The 2,500-nt window shown below is 37.4% G+C and overlaps 1 protein-coding gene across 2 annotated transcripts in view; it reads left to right on the top strand.

The window, feature by feature from the left end:
- SNAPC1 (small nuclear RNA activating complex, polypeptide 1, 43kDa) overlaps positions 1-2,500 on the top strand; it is a 23,059-nt gene that overhangs the window by 12,723 nt on the left and 7,836 nt on the right. The window lies entirely within an intron of this gene.

Here is a 2,500-nt window from a genome sequence, read left to right as displayed (position 1 = left end):
CAGGCCGACAAGCAGAGGCAATTAGGGGCGATCAGGCAGGCAGGTAGAGTGGTTAGGGGCAATCAGGCAGGCGAGTGGTTAGAAGCCAGCAGTTAGGTCCCTTTGGGATGACGGGATCGGGCCTAAACTGGCAATCGGACATCCCCCCGTGCACAAACTTCGTGCACTGGGCCTTTAGTAGATTAATAATATAACTTGCTTAAAGTGATATAGCTAGACAGTTATAGAACCAGTCTAGAACTTTCCAGATTATACTTTATTAGTAGTTCTTGTGTGTGAAACCAATGTGTAAAATAAGGTATGATAAGCAATAACATTCTGTAAAACATATTTCCCTCTGGCTGCACTAATTAAGCTGTACCTGTTTTTCTTTTGAAATAGTGTATCTATAAAATTAACTTTGGTATTTGGTTCTTAAAGAAATGACTATGTATTTTAATAGCTTAATTTTTAAAAAATATACAGATAGCATATGTATTCATCATACGTAAAGTTGGAGTTTGATTAGCAGGCTCAGGGGAAAAAAGGAGCACTAGAAACATTAAATATTTAGTGACTTATATAAAACACATTCCTACCTACTACTGGGAGTAGCATGGTAGGTAGGTGGGAACAAACTAAAAATAGGAACACTAAGTAAAAGGCTGTATTGGAGTAATGAGTATCTGACCAGGTGGTTGTAGGAATTAGATGAGTAGATTAACAGATATGACAGCCAATGTATATCTATAGGTAACCAGATATAGAGGGTGATGGAGAGGGATTAGACAAGGATGCTTAATGCTTAAACAGCTGAGGGAATATTGGTGCCTTTAACAGAAATAAGAATCACAGGATGAAGTTTTTATTTTGGGGGTTGGGTGGATGGATATATACCTATCTGCCTTTTCAAGCTCAATTCCTACAATAGCTCTCTAGCACATAAATAGGTGCTTAGTATATTGATTGGATTTACTAGGTTTGTTTTACTTAAGCTTTGGCTGTACTTGCTCACCATTCTTAGAATTTAACATGAACATTTCTGGAAGGACATTAGTAAGAGTAATGATGATAAGATGATGAAGAGGATCTTATGTAACCTTATTATTATTATTTTTTTATTATTTTTTAAATATATTTTATTGCTTTTTCACAGAGAGGAAGGGAGAGAGATAGAGAGTTAGAAACATCGATGAGAGAGAAACATTGATCAGCTGCCTCCTGCACACTCCCTACTGGGGATGTGCCCGCAACCAAGGTACATGCCCTTGACTGGAATCGAACCTGGGACCCTTAAGTCCGCAGGCTGACGCTCTATCCACTGAGCCAAACCGGTTAGGGCAATGTAACCTTATTATTTGCCCAACTTTTTTCACATGTCTGAGTCACCTCGCTACTAAACAGAGCTGAGACTTGAATGAATGGCAGTCTGCCTGGATCCAAGTCTGAATCTTTAATGGCTATCCTTGCTGTCTCTCGGGTCATTGGAATGTGGATCTGGAGCTCAAATTAGACATGCACTTAAGTAAGTTGTATTCGAGCTGCATGTCTAGTAATCATTAGTTTTGAGATTGAGCAATACTCTATTACTTTTAATTACATCCCACAGGGTTTGCTCTGAGCATAGTAAAACTATCTGACATTGTTTGGGGAATTAGTTTTGTGGATAATTGAGATTAATGATTTAAGTGTCAAAATTTACTTTTTAAAAGTTTAATTATTCTGGTTGATATCTTTCTAAAACATATTCTTCGCTGTATGTTTCTTGTTTTCTGTAATGTGCATTTATAATTTTTATAATTAGAAAAATACTAAAATTATTTTTTTATGTTCTCCTGTTTTCTAAAATGTATCCTGAACATAATTTAATTTTCTCTATGACTCAGGGTTAGCATCATGAGCATATTATTTTACTGGGTTTTATAATACAATGATCCTATCAAGTGGGGCATTTTATCTTTAAACTTATGGCTTCATGCTGCAGTTCTGTGTCAGCTCTGTGTCCTATTCTTTAAATATAGTTTTTCTGTCATACTCGTTGTGGTGGGTGTCTTCCCTCTGTTCTCAGTGTGCAGGCTTGCAGCAATTTTTTTTTGTTCTTTTGCTACTTCTTAATTGTAATGGTTTAAGAAACTGTCCATTCTTCTTAGTTTTCTGTAAAATAAATGTAATTAGGTTCTGGATAAAGGCTGAGGAACATACCTGTGACTGAAGTTTGTGTACTTCATTTTATTTTATTTTTTGGTTAATCTTCACCAAAGGATATTTTTCCTGTTGCTTTTCAGAGAGAGTGGAAGGGAGGGAGGGAGCGAGTGAGGAGAAAAGAAAGATAGAGAGAGAAACATGGATGTGAGATGTTTCTCCTGCTCCTGCCCCAACCAGGTATGGGAATTGAATCTGCAGGAATATGCCCTTGACTGGAAATTAAACTTGCGGCCCTTTGGTGCAAGGGCTGGCACTCTAACCACTGAGAAACACTTGTCAGGGCTCATGTGCTTTATTTAATACCAGAGGCTCGGTG

This window comes from Myotis brandtii, unplaced genomic scaffold (assembly GCF_000412655.1).
Source record: "Myotis brandtii unplaced genomic scaffold, ASM41265v1 scaffold423, whole genome shotgun sequence".
NCBI classification, from domain to species: Eukaryota; Metazoa; Chordata; class Mammalia; order Chiroptera; family Vespertilionidae; genus Myotis; species Myotis brandtii.
This window is presented reverse-complemented; position numbering and strand designations above follow the sequence as displayed.